The sequence below is a fragment of the Choristoneura fumiferana genome, chromosome 14 (genome assembly GCF_025370935.1).
Source record: "Choristoneura fumiferana chromosome 14, NRCan_CFum_1, whole genome shotgun sequence".
Taxonomy (NCBI): domain Eukaryota; kingdom Metazoa; phylum Arthropoda; class Insecta; order Lepidoptera; family Tortricidae; genus Choristoneura; species Choristoneura fumiferana.
This window is the reverse complement of record NC_133485.1, coordinates 9746869-9754589: the sequence shown is the minus strand read 5'-3', so window position 1 is coordinate 9754589 and position 7721 is coordinate 9746869.

The following is a 7721-nucleotide window of genomic DNA, read 5'->3' as shown; positions in this document are numbered from 1 at the left end:
AATTAATTATTAGCAGTAAAACAGCGTAAAGGTCTTTAATTTATGTTTTTTTTCCAAAGTCCATAACTAATACGTGTTTAATTCACACAATACAATACAATACAAATATTCTTTATTGCACACCATAAATCAGTACAAAAAACTTATAATATAAACACTTAGATTCAGGTTAGGCGGTCTTATCGCTTAAAAGCGATCTCTTCCAGACAATGGGTACAAGAACTTATGGTTATGTCAAACAAAAATAGGTGGCGGAAACAGAAACCGAAAACAAGAACAAACAAAAAATTAATAATATTAAAATAAATACAAATGATATCATTATATAAATACATACATACAATATACTTATACAATACATATACTACTAACATAAAATAGCAATTTATCAGTATGTTATATTGTGGCATTGGTAGTATCTAATTAGGAAGGTTTAATTCTGTTTATTCTGAACTACCTCTGTACCTATTAAGAACACTGTAATTCGTTTTTTGTTTGGAATACCAACTCGTCAGGGCGCCCAAGATACAGGCACTGCCTAGTTTGGGGCCCGCTGACACTGTATCTGAATCAATAAAAACTTTTCATTTTTTCATTTTTTTTTTTTTCTAATTGTCAAAAAGGCCGTAATGGGAGAAAAGGTACACATAGGTATTTAGCAAAAGAAAGTTAAATATGTGGATTTTTTTGATGCCTCTCTTATGTATCACGTCAATGTCACTTGTCAAATTTGTTTATTTTACAATTTAACAATGAACGTGAAGCCACTATTGTGCAAGAAATAAAGTTTTTTTTTGTTTTCGAAAAAAAAATGTTGTTTTTTTTATTTCGCGAATGAGTTAATTATCAGGTAGTTCATTATCAATGAACTGAGTCGTCTGCCGAAGTTCACGGCTATCAAAAAAAACACGGTGTATAGTTTTCCTGCAAATATTCGGAGATACCTACATCGCGACGAAATTTCGACTATCATCGAATTACATGGAGAGGAGAGATTATATTCCGTTTTTAAGCAGGATAATAGAATCAAACTTAATTGCTTCATATCTGCCACTGATACTTGTCGTTGTCCGATCAACACAACCCATTTTTACTCGACTACGGCAAAGCCAAAGGAAGAGTAATGATTTTAGCAGTCTATGTATGTTTGTATTTTAAAACGTCTATTATTAAACAAAGATAATCTGCGCTGTTAAAACATGATACCAGAAAACAAATATTAAAATTCTTTACGGTAAAGTTCTCATTATTTATTTGCCCCAATACACACCGAAATTAATAATTAACAAACAAACGATTTAAACAATTCAGACTATTTGCCGCCGAACAGTTAGTTGCCATGGAAGTGGAAGCTTGTATCCGTATATCCCGTTACATTGGCGGGAATTTAATTTCATCCATCTGCTATTTACAATATCAATAGGTAGGTACAGTATAAAAAGGTAAAACTAGAATGTTAATATAGCTCTTGACTCGGTTTTCTTCGTTTTCCTAAAGTTTTGAATGTGAAAAAAAAACCGATCGTTTGTTTCGAATTCCGAATGACATTAGCAAACTACATATTTTCATTGTAGCATGGTGCGGGTGACAGCTGTCAATATCACAAGACTAGAGAGTCAAAGTGGCGACATTTTGAATCGAAAAAAACTAATGATTTAAAAACTTAATCATAATGAATGTCATCATTAATCGATTATTACGCTAATTTTGTGATGAGAATATTAGTGAAATCTAGGTTTGGAATATTATTTGCCAGTTAAGTTAGGTTAACGGAGTTGCAAGAATATTCGTTACTTACAAATTAAGAATACCGATAACTAAGGATCCATTAGTCCCATCACTAAAAAGTCTCTGGTGTTACGTTACATGCTACATTTCTTCACTTAATTGTGCTTTGAATTTTAATTGATTGATTAAAAATCTGATGGCTTAAATTTATTTCGTATAAATAATATAGCTTTTTTTTTAATTTATTCTCAAAACGCCAGTCATATTCAGGTTACAACTGAAATATACTTCCATATATTTAGAACGCAGTAACTTTTTTGAGTAAAACGAATGTGCATCAAGTGTCACTTACCAGCTAGAATGAAAGCACTGTAGTTTAAGTTTACCTGGGTGACCTATATTTACTCAGAATTTTTCACCGATGTGGATATTAAATAGTTTTCTAAAATAACACGCTGAGCTAAACCATGGACAAACAGTAACAGTAGTAATAAAGTCCTCGGTACAAAAATATTAGGCATTCTATTATCTTTTGTCAATCAAACAAATGAAATGTAATAAAATACTAACGGTTTGATCCAGGTTGGTCGAAAAATAAAGCTATTATTATTAATTTTTAAAAATGACAAATAAGCACGTCAAAGTCAAAGGGAGTGCTTTGTCGTCGTCGACTAAAAACGTCCCTAGGCATCGGACGCGGAACTTTAAATGGCTTTGTGTTTCACCGCACCTATTGATTAATTTTATTTAACGGAATATGATGCCGTTTCCGTCTATCCGAACAAATCAAAAAGAGACGGCATCACATTTATCCGTCTAATAAATTTAATCAAGGCCGGTGAAACAGGGGGTTAATCTTCATCAATCATCATCCTTGTCTGTTCGATAAAAAAAATCCTTTGTTTAATTAACAAAGGAAGAAAATACTTCATATTAAATATATTGACCCGGATAACTCACGTCGAGTTTAGCCTGACATGTAACATGGGGTGCGCGTGTTGCAGCAGCCGCCGAGTCGCGTTGCTCCGAATTCTAAGGGCTTCGGATTAGCCCAAAACATGTTGGGCTAAACTCGATTTAAGACGTGAGTTATCCGGGTCAATATATTTAATATGTGTGAGTCTCACGGTAGTTTCATGTTCAAAAAAGGAAAAATATACGTGTTTAATATTTTCTGATAACTAAAATGACCAAGTAAGTAATTAGAGTTCATTAGGACTCTAACCCCCTGCTCCACCATACAATTAAATTTATTTGACGGATAAATGCGATGCCGTCTCTGTTTGTTTTGTTCGAATAGACGGAGACGGCATCACATTTATCCTTCAAATAAAACTAATATTGACACAGCCCCTAACCCTTTTAATGTCCAACGGCAATATATCCAAAGGCGTGTACAGAAGCATTATTTTATTTGCATTCCGGTCCGGTCGCGCGACCTGTCGCCACTAAATTAATTACCGCGCAATTAATTAAATATTCGAGTATGTTGTCGCCAGCAATGTTGGTACCTACTTGCAGCCATGGTGTTGCGGTCACTGTTAATCTATTTTTACTCGACTGCTCCATGCAAAAAGGGTAATGTGTATATCAGCGTATTTTATAATTTCTAGAAGACGCCATTCCTAGAAGAGACCCCTTTTTAATTTTTATTTTTGCGTCAATCAATTTTTTTTAATCTTTTTTAAATTATCTTGTAGCAGTCAGTAATCAAAATTCAATTATGGCTATTATCAGATGCCATACTGTGAAAAAAAAATACAAATTATATGAAATGGGAAGTCATAGAATAAATACTTCTTAATCATTATTCGGTATGTTTTACGCATGGATATCACATTTATCTCATAAATACCAGAGACCATAGCGATTAATAAGAGTATCGTAATGTAAACAGACAGAAAACGAGGTTCAGGCACAACCTAGATATTAACCATGCATGTCTAACCAACTTACAAAAGTTAAAATATCATAAAGTTTAATATATCAAAAAAAACTTGACAGATTTTATTTCAAACATAGCTAAGACCACATAGAAACTCGCTTAATGTAAAAAACTCATCGGAATCGGTCCATCCATTTGAGATATGATGCTGCAGACAGACAAAAATTTTAAACATTAAATAGATTTAGACACAATCATAATTGAAGCATTGGGAGCAACAAGGGCGTTCTCTATTGTACAACATACGCTCTTGTGGCACCCAATGCTTCAATTATGTTTAAAATAGAAACTAAAACATATCATTCGAAAAGTTTAACTATATACGTTGTCCTGCCCGGAAAAGCAGCACTAAATTAAATATGATAACATACCGACAGCAGCGCCACCTACCGGTCCAATTATGTTTCAAGACATACAGGAACCCATTAAAATATTTACACAAAGTTTCATCCAAATCGGTCCAGCTGTTTGTTGGTTGACAAACACGTACAGAAGAATTAAATCTAGCGTAGCTACATAATGTCTACATAACAAGAAACAGTTGTCAGAGTAGGTACTGGCTTCGCTTGACATAGTACTCCCCGGAGTGTAGCTTAGATGGTCTATATCCGACTTGAACCACTCGGGTTGAAATTACTTGTTGACTATGACAAATTGACGAAGATAAATCTAACTGTGAATTCATAGATTAGACATAGTTATCAACTGTATTTTTTTAATCTTACATTTGGTTCAGCAAATGCGATGCAATTAAAATATATATCTTCTTCTTCTTAAATATAAGAGCTATGCTCTTGTCGGTGGAGTAATCGCCGCTCCGCACGGTCTTTGGCCAGCTGTTTGATTTCCTGATACGACAAGACACCCGCCCTTTCCTTCACCTGGTTAAAATAGGTCAATCTTGGTCTTCCCCTAACTCGTTTTCCTTCTATTTTGCCTTCCAGTAGGTTAAAAAAGAAATTGTCGTGTCGTATCAAGTATCCTATCATATTTCCCCTTCGGCAATTTATGGTCTCCAGTAGCATTCTTTTTTCTTTGACCATGGTAAGAACTTCTTCGTTGGTTGGTAAAAAATATATAAGGACATTAAATATAGGTCAATGTCTGTCAATTGTATTTGTTACTTATTTTGTACAATAAAGAGTTTACATACATACATATAGGTAAGCAAAATAGAAATGGTGCATCATTCTTTACATCTTTCCTACCATTTTAGAATGTACTTAGGAGTCGTGATTTATGATAGTTGTGGTAAATGGTACGCCACTGCTGACACGTGCAATTGATCAATAATTTTTGGGTAGTTGGTCGGGTTTCCCAGTGGTTCAGTTGGTAGGACACCTTGGGTGCACTTATTTATAAGCGCGTATAGGAGTAACGAATCTGCATCCCGTCTGGTGCAACCGAAAATCTTTTTGTTTTCAAAATCTGACATTTTGTTGAGCACGTTTGCTAATATAAAAAACAAATAATGCGGCAATCCAGAATGAACTTTAACAACCTTGCTATTTCGCTTATTCACAAAGACCTCTCATAGCCATCACTTGAACATTATCTTCGCCCGTCAAATATGTATTATGCTGCAACAGGTTTATAACTTTTACAGGAACAAAGTGAAAAGTATACCGTATCTACTATTTAGTACGCGCAGATGAAGACAGTGATCAAGGTCCATGTTAAAATTCATACATTCAGCCCAACAAATTCACTCAAAAGGTATTAAGCCCTGCTATTTATTTCATATACAACACATAAAGCTGCAGACACAATTGCTGAGGTAAGCCATAAAGACAATATTATACGCGGGTTATTCTTTCCGCGGTTATTTTAAATTTGCTTTGTCTAGTATGGAATCGCGTCCTGGTTCTGGATAATAAATAGTATAATAAACAAGATTAACGGTGCATAAGGAGGCACGTTTGGGGGACAGTGATGTAGATGCACACGAAGCAAGCGAGGAGTGTTGCACTGTCGCGAACTGCAAGCGAATGTTGGGATAGAAGTTCAATTTAAGTCGTATGGTTTGCTCAGAAAATTTGATGCAAATTACAAATACAAATAATTTAATCGTAGGCACATTCAGTCATGCAGTAAATTAATAAATTATAATAGCTAGCATCGTTTAAATTGAAAAAAAAAAAGTTTTTACCTACCTTTTTCCAATGTATCTTTTTTCATTAAGATCTGTAATTTATTTTTAATACATTTATTTTATTTTACCTGACTATTTAGCGGCTCTGAGGTGATCTATGTTGATATTTATATAAATAATACGAATGTTTGCTCTCAAGTCTTTCTTACTTTTAATATGTATTAAATTATGTACATAATAATCAGTATGTTTACCCTTTGCTTAGTAGGTACTTGTAGTGAAAGCTTTGCTAACTTTAGGACTTCAATCAATTGATGTCAAATGTCTCTCCTCATATAATTTGTTTTACGGCCAGAAAAAAAGAAAAAAAAATGATTTTAAAAGTTTTTAAAATCATTGCAAATTTCCGAAGATGAAAAATTTGCCGACGTTTAACAAATGATACCTTTGAGTTCAATTGGCGTAAAGGACAAAATGCCACTTTTCAGGAGAAGAAAAAACGTTTTTTATTTCAAAAAATCTGTTGTATTTTTTTCTTTGTTTGACCAATATTTTCGATGTCTATGAGAAAAGTGCTTAGAATTCTTGTCTTTACAGGATAGTCCGGTGACCATAACGCTAAATAAGATAGTTAAAAAGTTAAGTGTCCTGTACACCCTGGAAAAAACGTCCAGTAGTCCCTTACGTCCACATCATTTTAAAAAATATATAGTAATTTAAGCCGTAAAGGTCACTTTCATACAAAGTAAATGCAATTTTGGGGTGTAAAGTTCACTATAACTTACTAAATACTTGTTATTTTCTGTAGATTACTATAACTTACAGAAGTCAAATTATGTAAAAATATTTAGTATTTTGCTATAGTTATACGCTAGTAATTACATAGTAGTGATATTATTGGTTACGTAACGATAACTTATCGTAAACACATTATCACACCGAACTTACATTCATGAAAGTAAATTATTGTTGTGTAATATTTATAATTAGTTTGTTCGTTGTTTTATGTTAGTAAATTAATCTAGGTTATATTGTGAATGAAAACACAATGATGGTAAAGGTAACAATTTATTTTAATCATTTTTAATAATCAGAATAACTCATAGCTCACATACATTAGATATTTACTTCATTCTTATAATCAACTAACGCGATTTAATCAAAATAAAATTAAAAATGAGATCGCTTTAAGTTCAAGTTATGTATCATTAACCCTAATAAAGTATATTTGTACTTTTAGCTGCATATTACAAAATGTAACTTGAATAGTAAAACTCTTAACGCTTCAGTGGAATCACAAAAACAAAATATTTTGTTCAAGATGAACTTATAAAAATAAATAAATACTCATAAATAAATATTAGTTCGTGACAGTATATAACTTACTATAACATTTTTGTACTAAGAGCCTTAAATTAGCAAACACTGCAACAAAACACTGTTTTAGTAAGTTATTACTCTCAGGAACTAATATCATTAAGTTTCTAGAAAAAAAGTACTGTTTATTAAAACAAAATATTTTGTTTTGTGATGTCCACTGAGCGTTAGAGTTTTACTATTCAAGTACGTTTTGTAATATGCAGCTAAAAGTAGCAAATTATACTTTATTAGGGTTAATGATACATAACTTGAACTTAAAGCGATCATTATAAAAAATATTTTGGAATAAGTCGAGTTAGTTGATTATAAGAGTGAAGTAAATACTAATGTGTGTTAGCTGCGAGTTATCTGATTTTTAAAGATGATTAATAAAATAATTTGTTACCATTATCATCATTGAGTTTTTATTCACAACACAACTAGATTAATTTGCTAACATAAAACAACGAACGAAATTATAATAATAATATTTACCCGACAATAATACATATATTCCATGGATGTTAATTCACTGTGAAAATGTTTTTACGATAATTTATCGTTACGTAATCAATAATATCATTACTATATAATTAC